This window comes from Schistocerca nitens, chromosome 10 (genome assembly GCF_023898315.1).
Source record: "Schistocerca nitens isolate TAMUIC-IGC-003100 chromosome 10, iqSchNite1.1, whole genome shotgun sequence".
NCBI lineage: Eukaryota > Metazoa > Arthropoda > Insecta > Orthoptera > Acrididae > Schistocerca > Schistocerca nitens.
In genome coordinates this window covers 224495629-224523240 of record NC_064623.1, presented here as the reverse complement: position 1 = coordinate 224523240, position 27612 = coordinate 224495629, and positions in this window count along the sequence as shown.

Below are 27612 nucleotides of genomic sequence, written 5' to 3'. Positions count from 1 at the left end.
ACAGATCGTCAGATACATCTCACGTACTCACTGTGCCACAGTGCAATGCCGACAGACGACCCCTTACCCCAGGAGGACCTAAGTGGTAGGAGTTTGAATGCTGTCAATACTCTCAGCGCAAACACTCATCGTATTGAATCTTCTCAAATTTCTGCAGAGTATACATGCAACACACACCGTGCTGAAGGCAACTAAATACAAACTGGGTATTACTGCACTATTTAGCCGTCCAGGGGAGCCGCGAGCCAAATTGTCATAAGCCAGAAACTTTATTGGACGCTCTGAACCGGTGTACAAACGATGGGTAAGCCACAGCTCAGAACAAAGGCATTACTGTTTCTGGTCCTGACCTGCTTGCTTGCTGCTGTGCTTTCTACGGCCACCTCACAAGAATATTGGGGACCAGGCACATATTTATCAGTGTAACTACAATTAAATATTATGATTGCTGCTGCAGTCTGACACTGATCGATTCACAGGTAATGTCTCCTCTTGACATCCATGGTTCTGGAATGCATCTCAATATCTATAGCGCAAATAATTTTCCACGTAAAAAAATCTTTCATTCCCCTTACGGCTATCGATGTGCTGAATGTATACATCCCTCACGATATCACACACACTAGCGACCACCAGACAGTCATACATGTATACCACAAAGGCTAGGTCGGTTCCCTTCGGCACAAAGGAGTCACGGTTTCTGGCTCCGACCTATTTGATTGCCTGCATGCTTTCTACAATCATCTGCAGACTATGGAATTACAAGAACATGTGTATTTTCACGTGGTTTTCCAGAATATTATACCATTTACGCGCTACTTCTCGAGCACGTAACATTATTGCTTCCATAGCACTATCACTCGCGTAACATTATTCCGAAGCTATAGGCTGGAAATTATTTCTCTAGAAACCCGGAACTTTAACTAGATGTGTGCTGTAAACCACACAGTAACTAGAAACTTACCTGTCTGCAAAGACCTCGAAAAAAATAGAGTAAACTGATATTTCCACTCGCGAATACCAATGTCGATGATGTAACAGATTCCAAATCACCCCTATAATTTACAAAGTCAACTAAGGAGTTTCTCATATCTAGAGAACCAGCAAACGTGTCTTTCACCTCTACATGTGCACACCACAATCGATGTTCTCTCAGCTAAATAAAGGCGCGAAATGTGGAGAAGCAGTCAATCGGACAATTTGCGCGGGAGGGAATAATGGTCCAGCACAAACAAACTTTCATATTGAATCTTCTCAAATTTCCACGCTACCATGAAAGCTGTCCAACACATACAAAGTATTAGATCGCTATTTGGCCGTGTAGAAGACGACACGGTTGAGTCAGCTACATTCCTGCGTCCCAACAAGCCTCTCCATTTGCACCGCTCCTACCATTAGCCAGAATCGTCAATCATTCCCGCCAAAGCCACCGCTGCCGCGCCACGCACCCCTAGGCAGAATCGTCCTACATATTTGATCGCTATACTTGCAGTTAAATGTCACGATTGTGGTCTCAGTTGAATGACATTCAACAATGAGCGAAGTATCGGAAATACAGCCTGCTGACAGCTGTGGCTCTGGAAATAGAAATATCAATACCATTTTGACATACTCTTCCCTTTGCTATCACAGTATTCCACATGAAATCTCTACTAACAAATTGCACCATAAACGGCTTTGGTCTACTACTTGCTAGAGGTTATGAATGTAGAAACAAACTTCAGTACTGCACTTAGATAGGAATCACAAATTGAACAAAGTCAGGAACTTACCGTCACCCGTCTTTCCCCAGCCGCTGATGAAGGAACGTTTTCCCGTGAAGGTTTCATTGACCTCGCTGAGGGAAGGCAGCGTCACCAGCGCAATGTAACCTTGAGGACAAAATGTTAAATTATTTGTACTGACAATATTTTATGCTTGAATTGCCTAAGTTTGGAAAGCAGTACCATGTAACAAAAGATATAGAAAAATATAATACACCTTGGAGTCGTCATGTTAGCTTGACAACAAGTCATAACCAGCAATACTATGAGGCGGTACTACAGGCGATTACCAGAATAATGGTGGCAGGCGCTTTAAAGCAGTCGCCAACTGTTCTGCGAAAGCATACTTACGAGGAACCATCATTATTAAGTGATGAATCTCGGACCATGCTACAACCATCTATGTACCGCTCCCTGTCAGGTCACACTTTCACCAGACATGTGGTTATATGTTTTTCTCTCTTCCCTTTCATCGGCCGTCGTCTTAGAGGGAAAGGCAGATGAATTAATTGACATATAGTCAACATAGATTTAGAAAAAATCTTTCTAGTGACATACAGTTAGCTCTTTAATTACACAATGTTGACGGCTATCGACAAGGGATTTCAAATTGATTCCGTATTTCTAGATTTCCAGGCGGCTTTTGACAACCTATCTCACATGTGGCTTGTAATCAGATACTTAAGGAATATCGTCCCAGTTATGTGATTGGATTCATGATATCCTGTCAGAGAGGTCACAGTTTGCAGTAATTGACCGAAAGTCATCAAGTAAAACGAAAGTGATTTCTGGCATTCCCCAAAGTACTGGAACAGCTATCTAAGGTTGTTTGCAGATAATGTTGTAGTTTATCCTCTAGTAAAATCATGCTAAGATCAAAAGAAACTTCAAAACGATTTACTAAAGGTATCTGCATGGTGCGTAAATAGGCAATTGACCCTATATAATTAAAAGTTCGAGGTCATCCACATGATTGCTAAAAGGTATCCTCTAAACATCGGTTACACGATAACCAATCAAATCTAAAGACTGTAAATTCAACTAAATACTTAGGAATAACAATTATAAACAACAGAAATTGGAAGGAGCACATAGGAAATGCTGTGAGGAAGGCGAACCAAAGACTACATTTTATTGGAAGAACTCTTAGGAGATGCAACAGGTCTTCTAAAGTGACTGCCTACACAATGCTTGTCCATCTTCTTTTGGAGTGTTGCTGTGCAGTGTGGGATCCGTATCATATAAGATTAATGGGACTCATCGAGAAGTTCAAATGAGAATAGCACGTTTTGTATTATCGAGAAATAGGGGAGAGAATATCACAGACATGGTACAGGATTTGAGGTGTACACCATTAAAACAAAGGCGTTTCTCGTTGCACCGACTTACTCCTGCGAATGCGAAAACATTTTGTTGATGGCAACTATATTGGGAGAAACGATCGTTATGGGAAAATAAAGGGAGTCAGAGCTCGCATTGAAAGACGGAGTGTTTGTTTCTTCCATGCGCTGTTCGAGAGTCGAATAATGGAGAATTATCGTGGATGAGGACATCCATATAGCCCTAAATGTGACGAAAATACTGGACTTCTGCACAAAATATTACTGCAACTCTTTCACCATAGTGGGAGTCGGACTAGGCCTAAATGTGACGCAGATATTGGATTTCTAGTAACATAAACTGAGACTTGTCCAAGCTCAGCATAAATTGTGCCACGTGTAACTGTTAAGTATGTTTCAGAATATTCCTGAAATACAGGATTATATCATTTAGATGTAGCATGCACTGCTTCAGCTACAACCCTAACAACAGACCATCCAACAAACGGTGGAAAGTCTCCATAACGCCGCTCATCGGGTATACGTCCTATGCTATCTTCCTGTTCAAGAAGTAGTAGTCTCAACAAAAGTGATACACCTTTTTACAGCCATCCAATGATTTTTATCCCCCACAATGACTACTGGGGAAGACCATAGACTGTTACTAGTTTCTATAATTGGGTCGTGAATTTGCTGATTCATAAAATCCGCCATAACAGGCTGTAATTGTTGTGGGATTCGATACAGCCTCTTAGAGGCTGGGACCTCGATCCCAGTGGTAATATGATGTTCTGCTAGTGGCGTAGCAAGGAACGGACCTAAAGGAGTAAGCAACTCTATGTACTCTCCTAAGAGCTTCTCCATTGCAGTATTTGATGCAGTATAGCCATCCAGTGTGTTCACCACGAGGTCCAGGCTCCAACTGACATAGTACACAGTACCACCACCGGAGGGCGCTGTTATCCGTTCCAGGAAGTAATCCAAGATGGTCACTGTGACATCAGCTGATAATGCAAGTACCGCAAACCCATGATGGCGGGAAACAGTGTCTTCACCTCGAGCTCTGGACCTAGTACACACTACTGCCACCAGAGGGCACTGTTGTCTGTTCCTTGATGTAATCCAAGATTGGGGGAGGGGGGCGGGAATGTAAGGAAACACTGTGTTCACTACAAGGTCTGGACCTAGTACACAGTACTGTCACCAGAGGGCACTGTCATCCATTCTGTGACATAACCTAAGATGACTGTTGTTGTTGTTGTTGTGGTCTTCAGTCCTGAGACTGGTTTGATGCAGCTCTCCATGCTACTCTATCCTGTGCAAGTTTCTTCATCTCCCAGTACCTACTGCAACCTACATCCTTCTGAATCTGCTTAGTGTATTCATCTCTTGGTCTCCCTCTATGGTTTTTACCCTCCACGCTGCCCTCCAATGCTAAATTTGTGATCCCTTGATGCCTCAAAACATGTCCTACCAACCGATCCCTTCTTCTAGTCAAGTTGTGCCACAAACTTCTCTTCTCCCCAATCCTATTCAATACCTCCTCATTAGTTACGTGATCTACCCACCTTATCTTCAGCATTCTTCTGTAGCACCACATTTCGAAAGCTTCTATTCTCTTCTTGTCCATACTAGTTATCGTCCATGTTTCACTTCCATACATGGCTACACTCCATACAAATACTTTCAGAAATGACTTCCTGACACTTAAATCTATACTCGATGTTAACAAATTTCTCTTCTTCAGAAACGATTTCCTTGCCATTGCCAGTCTACATTTTATATCCTCTCTACTTCGACCATCATCAGTTATTTTACTCCCTAAATAGCAAAACTCCTTTACTACTTTAAGTGTCTCATTTCCTAATCTAATTCCCTCAGTATCACCCGATTTAATTTGACTACATTCCATTATCCTCGTTTTGCTTTTGTTGATGTTCATCTCATATCCTCCTTTCGAGACACTGTCCATTCCGTTCAACTGCTCTTCCAAGTCCTTTGCTGTCTCTGACAGAATTACAATGTCATCGGCGAACCTCAAAGTTTTTACTTCTTGTCCATGAATTTTAATACCTACTCCGAATTTTTCTTTTGTTTCCTTTACTGCTTGCTCAATATACAGATTGAATAACATCGGGGAGAGGCTACAACCCTGTCTCACTCCTGTCCCAACCACTGCTTCCCTTTCATGCCCCTCGACTCTTATAACTGCCATCTGGTTTCTGTACAAATTGTAAATAGCCTTTCGCTCCCTGTATTTTACCCCTGCCACCTTTAGAATGTGAAAGAGAGTATTCCAGTCAACATTGTCAAAAGCTTTCTCTAAGTCTACAAATGCTAGAAACGTAGGTTTGACTTTTCTTAATCTTTCTTCTAAGATAAGTCGTAAGGTTAGTATTGCCTCACGTGTTCCAACATTTCTACGGAATCCAAACTGATCTTCCCCGAGGTCTGCTTCTATCAGTTTTTCCATTCGTCTGTAAAGAATTCGCGTTAGTATTTTGCAGCTCTGACTTATTAAACTGACAGTTCGGTAGTTTTCACATCTATCAACACCTGCTTTCTTTGGGATTGGAATTATTATATTCTTCTTGAAGTCTGAGGGTATTTCACCTGTCTCATACATCTTGCTCACCAGATGGTAGAGTTTTGTCAGGACTGGCTCTCCCAAGGCCGTCAGTAGTTCTAATGGAATGTTGTCTACTCCCGGGGCCTTGTTTCGACTCAGGTCTTTCAGTGCTCTGTCAAACTCTTCACGCAGTATCGTATCTCCCATGTCATCTTCATCTACATCCTCTTCCGTTTCCATAATATTGTCCTCAAGTACATCGCCCTTGTATAAACCCTCTATATACTCCTTCCACCTTTCTGCTTTCCATTCTTTGCTTAGAACTGGGTTGCCATCTGAGCTCTTAATATTCATACGAGTGGTTCTCTTCTCTCCAAAGGTCTCTTTAATTTTCCTGTAGGCAGTATCTATCTTACCCCTAGTGAGACAAGCCTCTACATCCTTACATTTGTCCTCTAGCCATCCCTGCTTAGCCATTTTTCACTTCCTGTCGATCTCATTTTTGAGACGTTTGTATTCCTTTTTGCCTGCTTCATTTATTGCATTTTTATATTTTCTCCTTTCATCAATTAAATTCAATATTTCTTCTGTTACCCAAGGATTTCTATTAGCCCTCGTCTTTTTACCTACTTGATCGTCTGCTGCTTTCACTACTGTATGATGACTGTATGGAGGGGAAAATGTCTCAGCTTGTGCTGGGCTGCTGGAGAGAGTAACGAAGACGTGTACTTTATTTATTATGGACAGTTTATTTAGGGAAGGATTTTGAAAAATAGTACATTTTACACACTGATACAAAACACACACTCTGACATGCTTGGAGTCACACCACACAGCCCACAGACCTGTGAACTACTCCTAAATAACGCTCAGCAGACACGCAAACAACTCCTAAATTACCCAAATAATTTCAGTACAGGCATGCATACTCTCTGTAAATAATGCAGTACACTGATGTGCAGACACAAAGTCAACTCGTAAACTGTCCAAATAATGCATAGCACAGCCTATAGACCTCTAGCAAAATAATGCAACAGTAACGCAATCAACGTGCGCAAGCACCACCCACCACCCCTGTGCACTAGGAGGCTAGCGGCAGACTCACGAAGTGACGTGGCTGTTAACTGCCATGCCACACACAGGTGCCTGTTCGAGTCCCTCAGGTATAAGGTGGCGGCATCCCGTTCATACTTGACACCTGAAAAATTCATCTCGAAGTACCTAGGCACCAATTCTGATTCGTCGGTCAGGAGCGAAGACCTATTTGCAGAGCGAAGATGCTCCAAGGGCATGTATGCGTCAAGGTCACCGCTGTACACAAGGCAGCTTGAGCCACTGCTTTCACGCCGCTGCTGCCTGCAGCGACTAGGTGAACGTTGCTCCTATTTTCGGGTATACAGTTAGAGTTCTCTGAGTGTTATACTGAAGTCACAGTACTCCAATGCGTGCTCACGCTGCCCCATACACAAGACACCTCTGGGCAGCATGTGTGTTTTACCATTGCTGATTTGATACCTGGGGATATTGACATCACCAAATAGCACAGGGTACATTGTTCCTAACGGGGCATGCGAGCTACGTCTAGCCATGCTTACCTGCTCCGGGTGGAGACTCACCATCTAAAATGTTCTCAATGTTATATTAATGTCAGATGGCTGTGTAAAATGAGAGCCAATTCGACCTCTCGGAAATTGTATAGTGCCCCTCAAATAGTTAACGATCGCTTTTCTAGGAGGTTTTGTAATGTCTCGGCTTGTATGCACGGAAATTCTTGCCCTAACACAACCTGTTTACGAAAATAACGCGGAATAAGGTCGAATGCATTCTTCCTCGCGATCCTAACATGGCACCCTGTCCATCACATGCTACCATTCCTGCTTTCAACATACACAAACGTACTCACCACCAAAAGCCTGTACACGGTCGTGAAAACACCGTTAATCATAAAAGCATTCTTGTTGTTTGGAAAGAGAGCACTCTCTAAACACAGGGGGGAATCAGAACAATTACGCAAACAGAATTCGAAGCACTGTCTTACAGAAGGGAAAAAAATGACCGGAATTTTTGCTATCCTACAGCTACAGGTCTGGAGATGTCGTAATACCATAGTGGCGGATGAGTGATGGCAACCCTGCCAGAGACGGATTGTCTGCTTCATCTTGTCTTTGAATACTTGCTTTCTCAGAACTTTCCGTACATACCTCTCCTCCATCTTGTTCTAATCAGTTTGTAGATGCTTCTATGTCCCGGCACAAAGGATGACTTGTGACTGAGTAGAGCATTATGATTGTATTTTGTACAGATCACCATCTTGCATCTGACAATAAAACCCTGCAACGTGCCCTACATATCATCAAATACAGAAAGACTCTTATGCAATTACACTGCTTTCCCACTGACGACAGGAGCTTGAATATTAGAGCACGAAACAGATTTCCAACCCAGGAATATATCACCGCATACCATGTCGATGTAGTAAACATTCAATTCATATCCTGTGCCATAAAAAATCAGTCCTTTTACATCATTCGTACATATGTACATATGAAGACAGGCAGCAACGTAGACACTCCTCATAGCACTAGATATTTCCGTGCGTGGTTAGCATTCATCCACCCCAATGGGTGACCTGAGTGCCCTCAGCGGACCGAAGTCACTTTCAGAACTGTTCTACAAATTCGGGCTCATTTCCCCCTCGGCACAAACGTGTTCCTGTTTCTGGTCCGGACCTGCTTGCTTGTTTGCTTTTCTACACCCATTCGCAGACTCTGGGATTACAAGAACAAATGCATTTCTGCATGGTTTGCAATAATATTATACCATTTTCGCTGTACTTCTCGATATCAAGTACACACCAGTATCCTACCGATCGCTTGCGCAACGTAATTCCTAAGATATAGACTGGAAATTATTTCTCTGCAAACCCGAAACATTAGCGAGGCGGAGCGTGCTGTAGGCCACTAAGTAACTAGAAACTTATCCCGTCTGTGAAGACCTTTACGAGAGGACTCGAAAAAAATAAACTCATATTTTCACTCACAAATACCGATTTCGGTGATGTAGTAGATTCCAAATCATCCCTATAGTTTACAAGGTCAACTAAGGTGTTTCTCATGTCTACAGAACCGACGAACGTGTCTTCCACATGCTAGATGCACACACCACAATCGATCTTCTCTCAACTAAATAAAGGCGCGAAATGTGCAGAAGCAATCAACCAAACAATTTACATGGGAGGGAATAAATGCACTTCCATATCAGATCTTCTCAAATTTCCATGCAGTCACGAAAGCTGTCCAACACATAGTAAATATTATTTCGCTAGCTGGTCGTCTAGAGGACAACATGATTAAGCCAAGTACGTTCCTACACTCCAACAGGCCTCTGCATCCGGGCAGATCCTGCCGTTAACGGGAAACGTGAATCATTCCCATCACCTGCGCTGCATGCCAAGCAAACATTGGTAGAATCATCCTAGGAAACTGGTCACATACATGTTTTATCATTGTAATTACAATTAAATATTACAATCACGGTTTCAATTGAATAACATTCGATAATGAGTGAAGTATCGGAAATACACCATGCTCGTGGCTGTAGGTCTGGAAATAGAAATATCTGTACCATTCTTATGACTTGGCATACTCTTCCCTCAGCTATCACAGTATTCCACAGTCATCTCCTATCACGCATCTCTTCCTGATGATGAGGTCCCATACTCCAAGGAGCGTAGGGGACGATGCAGCAGACCTGCACCACTGTGCACTACTACTAAGTATAACACTTGGCCAAAAACTGATTTCAGATGATACAAAATAATAGTGAGAGAAAATCAGCAATGGCTGGATATGTCTCATAACTTTTTCTCGTGAGTGTCACCACTGTGTCTTAGAATGAGAGCCGTAATCGCCCGGATGTTACAAAGCCCGATCGCAACAACTACTGTTTGTTACTGTCATAAGCGGTCTTGTTTCTACAGGTGTACACAAGTATCCATGTTAAAAGCTATACTGGATTCATAAACCGAGGTATGGCATTACCACCGATATTAATTGTTTTTTCTGGACAAAAATCGCTGAATTTTGAAAGTGATTCGGCTAAGGAACGTGGTAAGAAACCGCTATCTGCAACTCCCTCACGCCAGTAGATATTTCTCCAGTATGTATAACGTTTTCTGTCTCTATGCCATGTCAGAGGTTCTGCGATACATCCATTGAGTTACAGGCGATGACTGATTGAGAAGGATCACAAACAGTAGCAGATGGTGTGCTGACTGAGATCGTAAGAAATGTACACTAGCTTTGCGGATCTCTAATGTTACACTGTCCACTAGAAATGATGTCTGTGATTTGGAATCAAATTCTTCTATTGAACCACATAACTGTGGTGGATCACAGCCACAAGTGAATCATATTTCTGGCACTAGCTTTGCAGATCTCTAGTGTTACACTGTCCGCTAGAAATGATGTCTATGATTTGGAATCAAGTTCTTCCATTGAACCACATAACTGTGATGGACCACAGTCACAAGTGAATCATATTTCTGGCACTCTCATATCTCGAAACGAGTCACCTTTCTGGAACCTATCTGCTACAGTAAATCTCCAACTTGGTTTTAGTCGGTCACTATGCATCCTGCCACTGCTCCAATTTCTGCAGTTTTGCGCATGTGATCGCTCCAGTTTAAGTTGGAACTGAGCAGAAGTCAGAGAAAGCCGTATCCAACAAGTTCTGCAACCCATGTAGAAACTTGAAACACCCCCATTTAATTCCTTCATTGGGTTTTGTGTAATTTATCGAGGCCACCAAACAGTTAATTATTGTGATATATATGACCGTGTGCTTAATTGATGAAAGGCTATCGGTTTTTCTGCTGTGGTTTCGGAGGTATTTCAACCGAGTGCGGCTGTTCTGAGATTAACTAGTGGAAATGATGGAAAGTTTGTCTATTATTAAGGACAACAAAGATTGTGATGTACAAACTGTATTATATTTTCTACGAACACACAAATTCTGAGGCAGTTGCTACTTTTGCCTTACACGTCTAATTACAGTTATATCTTTTTACTGATGGCTGATTTTCAGTGCTTCGTCACACGCAATGCTGATGGTTAACATTCTCAACAATCCTTACTGCAATCCCTGGTTGTTGCTGGCCGACGCGGTTGACGCGAAACACGTAATTCGGCACTTGTCACTTTCGGTTTCATATCACTCGCGAATCGATATTAGTGAGGGTCAACCCCACGACGATCAGGGGAACGTGCTCACTCGACATACTCCGGTGAATTTTACTCGACCACCATTCTTGCCCGTCTTTCCCGCGCTACTTCTCTCTCGACACTCTTCAGTGCTACTCCGCAGTCAAAAATGGTTCAAATGGCTCTGAGCACTATGGGACTCAACTGCTGTGGTCATTAGTCCCCTAAAACTTAGAACTACTTAAACCTAACTAACCTAAGGACATCACATACATCCATGCCCGAGGCAGGATTCGAACCTGCGACCGTAGCAGTCGTACGGTTCCGGACTGCGCGCCTAGAACCGCGAGACTACCGCGGCCGGCTACTCCGCACTCGATACTAGTCTCACTGCCTACTGCAGCACTCAACAATCGACTCCTGTCTACTATCGACCTGGGCGTCGGATACTAGCATCTATGTTCGTGGGATCTTGGATCCCTTACAAACTGTAGAAACAGAAGGATCTGAGTTAGTGCAACAGGACCGTGATTTCACCATTCGGTGGAAATGCGCGCATTGTGATGACAGATACTGCAGTCCAAAGCAGATTCGCATCCATTTACATCTGTCAGCCCAACATGCTGTCATCGTTATTCTGTACCATCCGACAGAGAAATATTACGAAATATAAAAGCTCCACAAACTTCTTCCAATATAGAACTCACCTAGGCGCTGATGCTGGTGTGATGACGCATAGCTGCATGTGGGTCTGGCACATAGAGAGAGTTGTTGCGATGCTTCCCAGAATAGCATTCCTCCTAGCATTCCTAATGGGACACACCATCCGTCATTGAATTTACCTGTCAAACTGCTGCTGCAGCTGGTGCTGGATGATCGTATTAAATATACATATTTTGATCCACTGCAGAGGCCAGTTTAAGGTTTCATCACCTGTACTGTAAGAGGATGATCGTATCCAGAGGACTATACTGCACATCGCAAGAGACGCTCCCTCTGGCCTGGTCTCGTTGTTTGAAACATTATTTTTTTCTGCTGTAACACGCTTTGTTCACTGGCATACATTTTGTTTTTCTGCCATGAGTTCCACGTCTGTGTCAGGTTCTAAACTGAGCTTAAGACGTTCTGATCCACGGCCTCTTGCAGAAAACTAGACATAACATAATGTCAGTCATATTGTTGCTGAGGCTACCATAACACGCCACAACCACACCTGTCCAGTCGCGCCAGCAACACTGCCTTGGTGATCACTTATTTCGTGAGGAATTTCTCAGGTGTCAAGTATGAACGGAGTGCTGCTGCTTCATGCTTGAGCGACTTGAACAGGTACCTGTGCATGGCTTTGCAGTTGACGGCCATGTCACTTTGTGGGGGCTGTCGCTAGCCTCCTGTGTGGTCTGGTGGACGGGGGGTGGTGGGCAGTGCTTGCTCATGTTGAGTGTGTGACTGTTGCATTATTTTGGTAGCAGGTCTGTAGGCTGTGCTATGCATTATTTGGACAGTTTACAGGTTGATTTCGTGTCTGCACATCAGTTTACTGCATTATTTAGGAGTTTGTATGTCTGTATTGAAATTATTTATGTATTTTAGGAGTTGTTTGGATGTCTACTAAGCGGTATTTAGGAGTAGTTTAAAGGTCTGTGGGATGTGTGGTGTGTCCCCAAGTATGTCAGAGTATGTGTTTTGTATCAGTGTTAAATATACTATGATTCAAAATCCTTCCCTAAGAAAATTGTTCCAAAATAAATAAAGTACACTTCTTTGTTACTCTCTCCAGCAGCCCAGCTCAGGCTGAGACACTTTCCCCTCCATACAGTCATCTTGGGTTATGTCATAGAATGGATGACAGTGCCCTCTGGTGACAGTACTCTGTACTAGGTCCAGACGTCATAGTGAACACACTGTTTTGGCCATTCCCCCCCCCCCCCCACCCCAAATCGTGGATTACATCAAAGAACAGACAACAGTGCCCTCTGGTGGCATTACTGTGTACTAGGTCCAGACCTCGTGGTGAACACACAGTTTCCCGCCATCTTGGGTAATGTTACTTGCATTATCAACTGATGTCACAGTGGCCATCTTGGATTACTTCATGGAATAGACAACAGTGCCCTCTGGTGGTGGTACTGTGTACTAGGTCACTCGTGGTGAACACACTGGATGGCTATACTGCCAAATTGTTTAAATAAGTAGTGCATGCAAAATAATAAAGACTTGTGTCCAGCACAGGTTGAGTCCTTCCCCACCAATCCCTTGGAAGAGGTGGTGGTCAGATGACTTAGGTTAGTGGAGGTAGCCCAAGTGCCCTTTCTTTCCTGCCATTTCCTTAGGTTAGTTGAGATAGCCCAAGTGAACTTTCTTTACCACCAAAATTCAATGCCTACACTGGTGCTCTCTACATTCCAGCTTCTTATGGCTTTTGGGACCACACCTAAGACATTTCACATTCATGCTAAATATAATCTTCCTTCCTTGTGCTTTGGTAACAGAATCTTTTTCCACTAATGACAACATGATTTCCATTGCTTGGCTTGACAACTTCAGAAACTCCATTCGCAATTTCCTCGATTTTCAGACTCTAAACAGCATAGGAATGCATCTAGAGCCCTTCCTGTGAGATAGCTGAATTGGCCTCATCATTTTCCATGAGTTCATACGTATCGATGCTAATTTTGCATGTGCGATCCACGAAATTCGAAACCGACCCCACATGCCTTCCATAGACCCTACTGAGCTATTCTCGGTAGTACCTTGCTGTGTTCTTTCTCTGATGCCTGTCTATAAGTTCCCTCTGAAAATCCTCAAGGGACTAGGCTTCACTTAATTTTCGTTGCACATAAATATGTGCAAGCATCCCCTGTTAGATTCAGCCTAACCACACTCAATAACTGCTGCTTATTCGAATTATCTAACATGGCAGCTGTTGTCAGATAATCGAAATAAATTCTCCACTGATGGCCCTTAAAATAGGGTGACTTAAGCCACAGTGTTGCTACTCATTGTTACAGGGTCAGGGCATGACTTCTCTCTTCACCTTTGTATCTGCCTCTAGACCTGCTCTATGAGCTGCTGAATGGTTCCTTAGCCGAAATTTTCATTATGACTATGTCCTATCGATTCAAGCATATATATATGCTGTTGTGAACCTATTGGGTCGACCCTTGTCCTGTCTCCTGTTTTTCAATATATATATATATATATATATATATATATATATATATATATATATATGCGTGAATCGTCAGGACATAGTCATAATGAAAATTTCGGCTATACATACATATATATATATATATATATATATATATATATATATATATATATACAGCATATATACAGCATTCAAAGAGCTGTTGTGAACCTATTGGGTTCTCCTGTCTTTCACTTTGGCTATTTATCTTTGGGTATATATATATATATATATATATATATATATATATATATATATATATATATACCCAAAGATAAATAGCCAAAGTGAAAGACAGGAGACAGGACAAGGGTCAACCCAATAGGTTCACAACAGCTCTTTGAATGCTGTATTTTATTCTTCCATGAGGGGAAAACCCCTGCTGCTGCAGATCTGTGTTGCTCGGTGTCATCTTCCGGTTGCTTGTCCTCCACTGTTCCCTGGATGTCGTCCTGACACCATTGTAAAAGGAGGCAGGAAATATCGTGACAGTTGGTATTGCGAATTCTCTGCCAGGAAGTGGACAGCTGACGATTCCTGATAGCAAATATGAAGCCTTTATTTCAGTAACAAGGCATAAGAACTGATGGATTATCCTCAGTGTGAATTTACATTCCCTCTAATGCACCGTCAAAGACAACAGCTTGTGGAAGGCATCAGGGTGCCTGACGTAGCGGCGTGTGGCAGTGGGGTGCCCCACTGCAGCGTAGGCTGGGTGTCTGCGCTCTGTGGTCTCTGTTTGTGTCGGTGCAGCCTGATGAGGAGTGACGTCAATGGCTGCGAGTAGGTACGTCTTCTGCCTATTGATCATCACTGTGACAGCAGCTGTCTGGTGGTCTGGCAGGCCATAGTCCAGGGCTCGAGGCTCAGGCACAGTGTCCGCTGTGTCGGTGGTGCTGAGTGGCATAGGTGGTGCATCACTCCACTTAGGGAAATAGCGGAAAGGTCGGGGAAGAAGGCCAGTGTTCACTCTGTCTGCTTGCCGGGGGGTTTCATCCGAGATGTGGAGGAGGCCCTGCCAGCGGCGATAGAGAGCACTGGGTGCACCCGACTGCAAATTGTTGCTCATGTTGGCACCAATGACTCCTGCCGTCTGGGTTCTGAGGTCATCCTCAGTTCGTACAGGCGGTTGGCGGAATTGGTGAAGGCGGAAAGCCTCGCTCGCGGGGTGGAATTAGAGCTAACTATTTGTAGTATCGTTCCCAGAACTCATCGCGGTCCTCTGGTTTGGAGCCGAGTGGAAGGCTTAAACCAGAGGCTCAGACGATTCTGTGGAGATCTGGGGGTGCAAATTTCTCGACCTCCGCTATCGGGTGGAGAAATGTAGGGTCCCCCTGAATAGGTCAGGCGTGCACTACACGCCGGAAGCGGCTACAAGGGTAGCGGTGTACGTGTGGACTGCACATGTGGGTTTTTTAGCTTAGAGAATTCCCTCCCTAGGCCCGACAAGACGCCTCCTGAGACGCGGCAAGGTAGGAGTAGTCAAAATGCAACAGGGAATAACAATATTAATGTGCTAATAGTAAACTGCAGGAGCGTCTATAGAAAGGTCCCAGAACTGCTCTAATTAATAAACGGTCACAATGCCCGTATAGTACTAGGGACAGAAAGTTGGCTGAAACCAGACGTAAACAGTAATGAAGTTCTAAACTCAGATTGGAATGTATACCGCAGAGACAGGCTGGACAGTGAATGGGGAGGCGTGTTTATAGCGATAAGAAGTGTAATAGTATCGAAGGAAATTGACGGAGGTCCGAAATGTGAAATAATTTGGGTGAAGGTCACGGTTAAAGCAGGCTCAGAGATGGTAATTGGATGTCTCTATAGGCCCCCTGGCTCAGCAGATGTTGTGGCTGAGCACCTGAAGGATAATTTGGAAAATATTTCGAGTAGATTTCCCCACCATGTTATAGTTCTGGGTGGAGATTTTAATTTGCCGGATATAGACTGGGAGACTCAAACGTTCATAACGGGTGGCAGGGACAAAGAATGCAGTGAAATTTTTTTAAAGTGCTTTATCTGAAAACTACCTCGAGCAGTTAAACAGAGAACCGACTCGTGGCGATAACATATTAGACCTTCTGGTGACAAACAGACACGAACTATTTGAAACAGTTGACACAGAATATGGAATCAGTGATCATAAAGCGGTTACTGCATCGATGACTTCAGCCGTAAATAGAAATATTGAAAACGGTAGGAAGATTTTTCTGTTTAGCAAAAGTGACAAAAAGCAGATTACAGAGTACCTGACGGCTCAACACGAAAGTTTTGTCTCAAGTACCGATAGTGTTGAGGATCAGTGGACAAAGTTCAAAACCATCGCACAATATGCGTTAGATGAGTATGTGCCAAGCAAGATCGTAAGAGATGGTAAAGAGCCACCGTGGTACAACAACAGAGTTAGAAAACTGCTGCGGAAGCAAAGGGAGCTTCACAGCAAACATTAACATAGCCAAATCCTTGCAGACAAACAAAAATTAGGCGAAGCGAAATGTAGTGTGAGGAGGGCTATGTGAGAGGCGTTCAGTGAATTCGAAAGTAAAGTTCTATGCACTGATTTGGCAGAAAATCGTAAGAAATTTTGGTCTTATGTCAAAGCGGTAGGTAGATCAAAACAAAATGTCCAGACACTCTGTGACCAAAATGGTACTGAAACAGAGGATGACAGAGTAAAGGCCGAAATACTAAATGTCTTTTTCCAAAGCTGTTTCACAGAGGAAGACTGCACTGTAGTTCCATCTCTAGATTGTCGCACAGATGACAAAATGGTAGATATCGAAATAGACGACAGAGGGATAGAGAAATAAATAAAATCGCTCAAAAGAGGAAAGGCCGCTGGACCTGATGGGATACCAGTTCGATTTTACACAGAGTACGCGAAGGAACTTGCCCCCCCCTTCTTGCAGCGGTGTACCGTAGGTCTCTAGAAGAGCGTAGCGTTCCAAAGGATTGGAAAAGGGCACAGGTCATCCCCGTTTTCAAGAAGGGACGTCGAACAGACGTGCATAACTATAGACCTATATCTCTAACGTCGATCAGTTGTGGAATTTTGGAACACGTATTATGTTCGAGTATAATGACTTTTCTGGAGACTAGAAATCTACTCTGTAGGAATCAGCATGGGTTTCGAAAAAGACGGTCGTGTGAAACCCAGCTCACGCTATTCGTCCACGGGACTCAGAGGGCCATAGACACGGGTTCACAGGTAGATGCTGTGTTTCTTGACTTCCGCAAGGCGTACGATACAGTTCCCCACAGTCGTTTGATGAACAAAGTAAGAGCATATGGACTATCAGACCAATTGTGTGATTGGATTGAAGAGTTCCTAGATAACAGAACGCAGCATGTCATTCTCCATGGAGAGATGTCCTCCGGAGTAAGAGTGATTTCAGGTGTGCCGCAGGGGAGTGTCGTAGGACCGTTGCTATTCACAATATACATAAATGACCTTGTGGATGACATCGGAAGTTCACTGAGGCTTTTTGCGGATGATGCTGTGATATATCGAGAGGTTGTAACAATGGAAAATTGTACTGAAATGCAGGAGGATCTGCAGCAAATTGACGCGTGGTGCAGGGAATGGCAATTGAATCTCAATGTAGACAAGTGTAATGTGCTGCGAATACATAGAAAGATAGATCCATTATCATTTAGCTTCAAAATAGCAGGTCAGCAACTGGAAGCAGTTAATTCCATAAATTATCTGGGAGTACGCATTAGGAGTGATTTCAAATGGAATGATCATATAAAGTTGATCTTTGGTAAAGCAGATGCCAGACTGAGATTCATTGCAAGAATCCTAAGGAAATGCAATCCGAAAACAAAGGAAGTAGGTTACAGTACGCTTGTTCGTCCACTGCTTGAATACTGCTCACCAGTGTGGGATCCGTACCAGATAGGGTTGATAGAAGAGATAGAGAAGATCCAACAGAGAGCAGCGCGCTTCGTTACAGAATCATTTAGCAATCGCGAAAGCGTTACGGATATGATAGATAAACTCCAGTGAAAGACTCTACAGGAGAGACGCTCAGTAGCTCGGTACGGGCTTTTGTTGAAGTTTCGAGAACATACCTTCACCGAAGAGTCAAGCAGTATATTGCTCCCTCCTACGTATATCTCGCGAAGAGACCATGAGGATAAAATCAGAGAGATTAGAGCCCACACAGAAGCATACAGACAGTCCTTCTTTCCACGAACAATACGAGACTGGAATAGAAGGAAGAACCGATAGAGGTACTCAAGGTACCCTCCGCCACACATCGTCAGGTGGCTTGCGGAGTATGGATGTAGATGTAGATGTAGATGCCCAGCTGTGTCTGACAGTGATGGGCTGGCTTGTGGGTGCTATGTTGCTTCTCCCCCACTGACGTCTGCTGCTTTCCTCTGGTCAGTAGGATGATGGAACAGTCCAGCACAGACCGATGCTTCTAGCTGATGTAACTGGAGCACTGTTATTGCACCCACTTCGGTGTGGAGCGCACCGTCGATCATCACGTAACCCATCCGTTGTTATACTCGGTTCGCCATCCTGTCATCCACCTTGATTGGACAACGATCTACTTAAGACACGTTCTCGTACTCCTGTGAAGCTCAAAGAAGTCACAGTATATCTTCAAACCTTTTTCATGCTTTTAACCAATTGAATCACTTTCTCACTTCAGTGCACAATTTTAGAATTGGCAGTGAGAGTACATCTTGAGATAGCTAAATTTTTTTTCTCTCTTTTCATTCCACTCAGCAGTGCCAGGTAAGGTGTAATCGAGTGCCTCATGATTTGGTGTTATCTAAATGCAGTGTGACTGAGTAGACTTTCTTTGGAACCATAAGACTTGGTGAATATTAGACTAAGATCAACATTAAGTATTTTGAATATGTTCGCATGCCATGTACATGTCATCATCAAGAGTTAGTAACTCGTTATTTCATTCCCCAAACAGATTGGTAATATTTCAGTGCCTTTTCTAATATTATCGGATGAGGAACAGAGCAGGATTCAGAGGGTCTGTCACAATACTTATTGTAATAAATCGAAAGTTTATTTAATATTTCCATTTTAAGTAATTTTGTTATACAAATGTTGTAGTAATAAGAAATAAACGTTTTGTGATTATGCTAGTCCGGCTTTGTGACATACTTTTCCTACGTAATCTGTCTGTGAGAAGTCACTGTTGCATAATAGGGTAAAATATGCCAGTGTATGGTAAGTCACGCTGTAGAACGATGAAACTGCACCTGACGAGCTCTTATGTTATTCTTTTTGTGTGTTGTGCCATTGTCAGTCCCTGTCTGAGTAAAACATACCTACGATTTGGTTTCTTTATCCCATATATGAAGATAGGGAAAGGGCATACAGAGGCAGTTTATTTGTTGAGAAAATCTTCAGAGTAATGATGGATTTTACTGCTGCATAGTATATGAACTGGTGTCACTTTATGCTTGCTTGCATATAGTCAGATTCATAGCCGTACGATTACTAGATGAGTACACGCGATTATTAACAGATGATGTGTTTGTACCGACCTAACCTTCCAGGATTTAATTTAGAAGATTTCACGATGTTATTTTTTTTCTTTTAAGTTACATTATTTTGTATAATGTTGAAGCTTTAGGCAGTGATACAGGATACATTATTCCACATGGAGTATTAATATTTTTCTGCAGCACTGAAAATTGCTTTTTGCAGGCTGACGCCTGACAGATCTTTTTTGTATGTTAAGGATTTGTGAGAAAATTCTGAGTTTCAGTTTTGAAGAATTCAGAGGAAGAAGAAGATCAAGGGTTAAAGACTCTGATTCAGATAATTCTTCAGTTGGTTTCATTAGTGGCGTTATCGATGAGTCAGAACATGTTACAGCTAGTGTCAGGAGAATTACGTAAAAAAAAGAAGGTGACATTCAAATTAATGGTGTTGTGGTTCAACCTTGGAATTTAGTAATAAACATGACGAAAAGGGATATCATTCCTCAGCCTTGGCGGTTTGTCTCCACAGGTTGAACAACTGAGTGTTAGTATAAGTACAGAACAGCATTATGATAATTCTGTATGGTAATTACAACCAGGCTTGAGGAAGGATCATGATTACATTACTAGAGGAAGAGTTGCAAGTGGAGTCTGATTGTAGAATTTCTAATGTTGAGAATGATCTAGCCATAATTGAAGAACAGCAAAAACAGTTCCAGTTTTATATTAAGGATTAGGTTAAACAAATCCAAAACAATTTTCAAGATGTCAGAACTGAATGTTAGAAAACAAAATTAGAATAACCATACAGAATAGAGATGACGTCTGGTCAATAGGCATTAATTCAAATGAGAAAATAAATTTTGGGTCTAACAAGACTGATACTAGGATCAGAAGAGACCTTTAAGGAATTAAAACTTAGTGCTGAAAGGGAGTGTGAACAAGAGGGTTAGATGGTAGATGAACTTGGACATTTAATTGCTCAATCAGTCAACAATTCAAATCAGAGTCCTCGCAGTATGTTCACAGTCAGGAATGGTGAGTATCTGGAAACTATATCCAGATTCAAAGATGGGCAAATGGAATTCTATTGGAGGAGTAGGAAATCAGCGAAAGAATTAAATGAGGGACTCTCAAACATTCAAAAGTGGATTGGTGAAGGTGTCAGTGAAGATTTAAAAAGTAAGAGAGGTCAAATGTATGCTGAAGAGAAAAATACTTTCAGTGTAGTTGCATCTAGTTCTAGGTGACGTTATGAAAGGTACAGCTAACAGCAAAGTAGTATAAATCGTTATAGAGATGAGGTGCATAGTGGAAAATATTTACTTTTGAATAGAATCACTGATTGACTATTAAAATTCCACCTAATAGCATTTATCCTCATGCTTGGTTGGAAAAATTTGATTATTCCCTTTCACCTACTTACCAGGTAGTTATAGGATTGAATTCGTGTGTGGTTATCTAGAAAGTGAGCCTTCAATATGAAACTGTACATTAATTAGAAGTTCTGAAACATGTGGTGAGTCTATACAAATATTTTTATCTGCATATTGGTCTGATACAGAAGGCAGCAGAAGTAAATGTAATATCCTGATGATGAAAATTTTTAACAGTTCTGGATTTATGTACTGCTCAGATCTTTGAACTGTAAAAGGAGCGGGATATGTCGCGACTGTTGCGATCACGGGTTCTCTGCCAGGAGGTGGGAGGGCGTGGTCAGCAGACGACTTGTGATGGCAAACAAAAAGCCTTTATTTCAGTAACAATTACTGGATGACCTCAGAATAGCGGCAGGCACCAGAGCGACTGCATATTGTTGAGCTAGCGGCTGTGGAATGCGACACTACAGTTATGGAATAAGCGTTGGTCTTCGGCAAATGCTGGCTGCATCAGGGAGTGTGACGCAGCTGTCGCGCATGGCCCGATCTGGCAAGGTGTGACGTCAACAGTTGCGAGCAGGTCTGCAGTCTGCCCCATAGACCATCTCCACAACAGCAGTTGTCTGGTGAGTCGGCAGTTAGAAATCCACAGCTTGAGGTTCGGTCATGGTGTCTGCAGTGGCAGTGGGATCGGCTGGCACAGGTGGCGCATCATTCAACCACTCCACTGATGTCTGCTGTTTTCCTCTGATCGTCAGAACAAGGCAACGCTCCAACATGCGCCCAGGCCCTACACTGAGTTACTGCACCCTGTGTCGTCACTTTGGTGTGGAGCACGCTGTCAATCACCAGATATTCCACCTGTTGTGATCAGCTTTTCACCGTCCTGTTGCCTGACTCAGCTGGTCAGCAATCCTTTTAATATATGCCCTCAATGTCCTGAGCTAGTAAGAGAAGTCACAGTACTTCTTCATACATTTTAATGCTTTTAACCAAATTAATCATTTTCCCTCTTCAGAACAAATGTTATGAAAAGAATCAATTTTCCTATAACTCTTTTAGTCCTGCTGACTTGATTTGCATTTGTTTTATGAATTTAACTCAGTATTTACATAATATTATTCTTGCTGGTTGTGTGAAGATAATTTAGGAAGTTCTCAGAGTTTATTATGGGAATTGGAATATGACATCTAGGAGCAAAAGTTTCAGAATAACCAAACGAGTTGAGTACCTAATTTAAAGGTTTCATCAAGGAAGAAATTGTAACAATAGGGAAAATAATTCACGATATGCCAAATATGAGAATGATAATTGTACATTCGGAAATAATGGAAACATAAGGAATAAGAAAGTGATGTAGGAGAAGTAGATACAGCTGGTATGATAGATGTCTCAGCATTCTAGGTAACAGAGTTCGTAATATAACCAGATGCTGGAGTGACAAAAATTCAAGTGTGAAGATTGTGGAGATCTGATTACCTGACTATAACAAAAACGTACAGATGGTGACTATACCACCACATGATTGACAACTGAATTCTGAAGCTGAAATTGGTTCTGCTAACCAAATGAGCTATGACTATGAACAGATGAAAATTTGAATTATGAGGATATGAGGGAGATTTTACTTGTTGAGGGTCCTGACCAAGGTGAACTGACAGTGAGTCCAGTACTTCAGTTAGATGTCACAGGAATTGTTCTAACTTATATACTTGACACCACTAGCCCTATGTTTGTGTTGAGGGAAGCTGTGTTTCAAAAGTGTAAAAGGGTCAGTTCTTGGGTGGCCCTTCCTTTGCTATGAATTAAGTTTAAAGACGCAATTCCAGGGAAGAGTGTTGATGTAACAAAACAGGTATATATGGAAATTTTGTCATGCTGATGGGTTTTTCCGAACTTCAAGATTGTTTAAAATCCAGTAGCTGATTCAATATTAGTTGTGGACTTCCTGTCTACACATCAAGCAGTAAAGGACTTCAGTTGCAGTGGAGTGATGCTGGCGTACAATGGATTGATGTTGAAATTGTACTTCGATGAATGTGCTCTTACAAAAAAGAATCCTAGCAACTCCTAATTTTTTTACTGAAGTGAAGGGTACATTTAGAGTCATGGTCTATTGTGAAAGAAAATACATCTGGTGCCGTTCTGTTACTAGACTGCAACACTAGTTCTAGTACTGAAAAACAGTTTGGAATAGGGATGAACACATAGAAAGGATCAATGAAACACTGAAATGAAATCTGCATGAAGCTTTATGTCCTCACTTTTTTGTATTCCCTGGATATTCAGGCATATTAATGAAGTTTCATATCACTTTAAACTTAGCATAAGAGTTTCTTTGCTAAACCATATTTGATATTAATAATTTACAAGCTGAGATTGAGAAAATCTTGAAAAAAGGGGTGGCTGGACAATGAGTTAGCTCCTATAATAATAAAGTGTTTAGTTTTGCGGAAATGTGGAGACAATATTAGATTAGTGTTAGATTCCAGATAAATTAATACAATAATTATGCCAGAAAACAATAGACCATGGACACTAGAATAGTTAGTGCAGAAATTTTATGGTGTGAAGGACCTATCCACAACTGATGAGTCAGCTACTGACTGATACAGCTGCATCACTCATGCAGGAAATATACAGCATTCTTATATAATGATTGTTGCTGACGGTTCTCTTTGGGTTGAATGTTAGTGTGGCTGCATTTATTACAGCCTTTAATAGTTTTCGTCTTTCGGCTCTAAGGACGATGTTGGCAACATTTTTTGTTGATGTGGATCAGAATCATAATAAGGTGTTGGATATGTTGCTAGGTGTTTTTATCAACGAAAGCAAGCTAGTTTCCTTGGTCACACCGTATCGGCGTCAGGGATTTTACCTGAGCTGGCAGAAGTAGATGTCACTAGAGGCTTCTCTGTACCTAAGAAAAGGAATTGGGTTTGTCTTTTCTTGGGGTCAATCTATTTCTAAAAAAGGCTCGTACATTCACTGTTTTGCCCAGCCAAACTTATACACAAAATCTGGAAGTGTTAAACAGTTTCTTGGCGAGGCGTATCTTTTGTCGTATCCAGACTTTAGTTAGGATTTTTGCCTAAACACTGACACCTCCAGTGTAGGTGTTGCTGCTACGTTGTTTCAGGAATCTGAAGGAGATGGAGTGGTGAAGCACCATATGATCGCATTTGGAAGCCAAGTGTTCTTGCAGTGTGAGCACAACTACACAGTAACGGAACTGCAGACCTTAGCCATTGTATGGAGCTTCATTAAATTTAGGTGTTATCTATTCACCCAAACAAATAAAGTCTGCGCTAACCATAAAGGATTAGAATTTTTAATGAGTGAGAAATTAACTCACTGTCATTTGTCCAGGTGGGCATTATATCTTCAAGGTCTGAGTTTCAAAAGACTTTACATTCCCAGTAGAGTCAACGTTGTTGCTGATGCACTTTTGATGTATCCATTAGAGTTGAAATATGAAACTCAGGAGAATCTGAAGGTGAACAGTTTCAGCATTATGTACTTGTAGAATGTTACTTTTATTAATTGTATTACATATCCTCTGGAAAACATTGCTAAGGAGTGATACAAAGATCTGAGATGGAAAGAAGTAAAAGAAAAATGGAGAGATCAGAACAATTTTTCCACCTGACAGTACTACATAGTTTAAAATGATATTTTATTCAAGAAGAGATCTTGGAGGGAAGTGTTATGATTGTACTATTTAGGAGTGAAGAGTATCTTTTACTTTCTAGGTGGTTAACTTTTCGTAAATATTTGTGTACCAAAACCATTTGCAACTACAATCCAATAAGGAGTGAAGGAAGATGTTGATGATAGTGAACAGAAAAATATTTTACCTAGGAGGAGTAATGACATACTGGATTTGTTCAAAATGGAGGAGAAAGTGATGAAGGAAGTAGTGTTCCATCCTTTGACATGAATGCAGATTGATAGTGAGATGAATGTTAGTAAGATACTGTAATTTGCACATGATTCACGATTTGTGATTTTATTTTGCTCTCTCTCACAATGCTGTATCACTTTGAATGTGTAAAGCAGCATGCAGATGTGCCTGTCTATAAGTATCGATGAGATTTGGAATGTATTTGATGATGCTTATTTAGATTTGATTCAGTTTATGATGTTTAGCTAAAGGTTCGTGTTGAAAGTGCTGAAATATCTTGTCATTTCAAAAGTTTCGTATTTCTCGTTTCTGCAATAATGTTGAACATAACACTGAAGATGTTGATGATACCCAGTAATTAGATGCTTAACCATGTTCGTCTATCGTCAGTACTGTTGTTGTCTACTCAGGGATCCTTTGCATTAATGCCTAGGTTAAAAGAATTGTTATCCATGGATGTTGCTATAAACGCCCTTGTAATTTTTTTCCTGTCACTGTTTATCTATAAGAAGGTGTTTTCTACCTCATAAATGACTTAGACTTACTGACACGTTCTACCAGAGATTCCATTGACTGTTGACGTTTCTCAAGAAAATAATTGAACATTCCTTATGTTTCCAGAATGAGATTTTCACTCTGGAGAATGAGATTATCATTCTAGAAACATCCCTCAGGCTGTGGCTAAACCATGACCCCGCAATATCCTTTCTTCCAAGTGCTAGTTGTGCAAGGTTCGCAGAAGAGCTTCTGTGAAATTTGGAAGGTAGGAGACGAGGTAGTGGCAGAATTGAAGCTGTGAGGACGGGTCGTGAGTCGTGGTTGGGTAGCTCAGTTGGTAAAGCACTTGCCCTTGAATGGCAAAAGTCCTGGGTTCGAGTCTCAGTCTGCCATGCAGTTTTAATCTGCCAGGAAGTTTCACTAGTAGATTTATTTAAGGAAGAGGAACGAAACAGTTGTTTAAGGATTGGGATAGAAGTATTAATGACAGAAGAAGACAGGCAAGAGGGAGAGGAAGAGTTACATCAGTCAACCGATGGAATCTGCTGTGTATGTGACGATCCATTATTGTCATCTGCGAAAGTACAACCAGCAGTGATTGTTGAACCGTGACGAAATGTCACGGTTCTCTGCGTTTCCTCCTTGTCTGTAGCGCGTTCCTTTTGAAATTCCCGCTTCGCGCTCTGCTGTTTTCTTACCCTAGCCAGAGGGCGCTGTGGCGTTGCTGCGGCTGGCTGCCTGCCGTGTTTGCAGGAGAGCGTCGGTCGGGAGGAGGGATGTCTGGGAGTGTACAGGTGGCCACGCCGTTTTGTTGATGGTGGATCCAAGGGGATGAGGCCTGGTTGTCCATTGAAACTCCTATCCTATGGATGTCATCGGACTTAAAGTAAGACGGTTTGACCATTATTTGCGTAATTTGCAAGCAACTTGGGATTCTGGCGTCTTCAGTAATTCGGCGAAGATTATTTGTTTCCTCGGTGTGTAAATGATTGAATAAGGAACAGTTTAATTAATGTTCACCTTACTCTCGTGTTCTGCATGTGCTGCTTGCGAGTGTAAACTTGACTCTCACCTTTGTCGGTTGATTTTAAGCGCATCGTCAAATACTGAATCCAAGTAGTGACTTTCAATTAATTTGCAGTAGAGCCTAACCTGTAAACTAATTAAGGTTTGTGGTAAACAAAGGTATTTAAGTATGTTGTTTTAAAATATTATCTGAAATGTGTCAATGATTTATGTTGCGCTAGTTGATTCTGGCGTGTGAGTGGAAGTGATGGAACGTCTGCCGTGTAAGGGTATCCTGCTAGTTTTGATTGTTTTGGTAACTTTAATTGAGAGAGAAACTAGTATGCTTTAGTGCTGCCTTTCGTTAGTCAATCTATAAGCATGCTATTCTTAATTTTGTTACTCTAGGAAGCCATTAAGTTGGCATTTTTAGGGTGTTTAGATAGAGTGCGGCTCCTTTGAGTATAGATTTGTCAATTTCCAATTAAGTGTTTGTCCACCGGTTTTTGGAGTCTAAATGTTTTGTTATTACTATTGAGCTGTCCTTAATGTCATATTGTAAAGAAAGGAACTTACTGGAGGTTAACTGTCGCCGTAAGGTGTTGCGGACGGTCCACTTTCCTGTTATTCACCTTAATGTTCTAGTCGATGTGTAAACTTCCTGATTATGTTCCCTTTAAATGGAGTGTGCCTGCCTTGGGGTTATAGGTGATTGTTTCATAACCAGTTCTTTAACGCTCCTACTCTCATATTTAAATTTAAGGGAGAACTTAAATTGTGTTCGCCTGTTGAACTTTAACTAAAGTGCAGAAAACTGAATCAGCTGTTTATTATTGTTCTAGTGCTATTATCTGTCAAGTGTAACACGCGACACTTTCTTGATCTGTTATCAAGTGTTACAATAAATGCAAATTTCAGTGAAGTGATGCGCTATTTCAGTTGTTCCTGTGATTTCCTGGCTCTGCATATAATATTTAATTGTTTGACATAAGACTAATTAAGCCTTTGTTGAAATATTGGGGGGAGGTGCGCGTGTCTCAATTGTAGGTATAGGATACCTAGAGGTCTAAGAGGATGAAATTCGGAAACTCTTAGTATACATACAGAAATATTCGTTATTCCTGGGTCGATCGAATTGTTTGCATCCAAAGATTTGGATGGAACATTTCCAATACGGACTTCCATATCATGGAGCGTACAACATAATCTTCATATACACACATCTCCAGCTAGAAGCGACAGCCACGACATGCCGAATGTAGGACGTCCGAAGCCTTTATTACGTGAGTTGTGGAAGCGAGAGAAACAAAATCATGTTACA